The sequence below is a fragment of the Penaeus monodon genome, chromosome 29 (genome assembly GCF_015228065.2).
Source record: "Penaeus monodon isolate SGIC_2016 chromosome 29, NSTDA_Pmon_1, whole genome shotgun sequence".
NCBI lineage: Eukaryota > Metazoa > Arthropoda > Malacostraca > Decapoda > Penaeidae > Penaeus > Penaeus monodon.
Window position 1 is genome coordinate 6,089,023 of NC_051414.1, and position 304 is coordinate 6,089,326.

The window sequence follows — 304 nt, forward strand, 5'->3', positions numbered from 1 at the left end:
CGCGCGTATTCGTGTGCGTTTGTGTTTGTTTTCCACAGCCATTCCTTAACAAGATTTCAGAATGCACAGACATGTATATGCACAAAAATTTAAATCTTATATCATGGAAGACAAATCCTTAAAACATAGTTTAATTCGTGCAAATCTAATCCATACAGAAGATTAGTCCAGCCAATGCAAAGTGCTACGTCTAAATCGAGCCTGTCCACTACGTCGACACGAGCACAGAGGGAAGCATCTATCATTGAAAGATACGGGTTGCAGAAAGCTTTCCTCTTTATTCTCTACTGACAAATGTTTACCC

The 304-nt window shown here is 39.5% G+C and overlaps 1 protein-coding gene across 1 annotated transcript in view; it reads right to left on the bottom strand.

The window, feature by feature from the left end:
• Positions 1–304, bottom strand: part of LOC119591914 (cystathionine beta-synthase-like) — a gene marked incomplete in the record, with an annotated part of 11,575 nt that overhangs the window by 9,358 nt on the left and 1,913 nt on the right.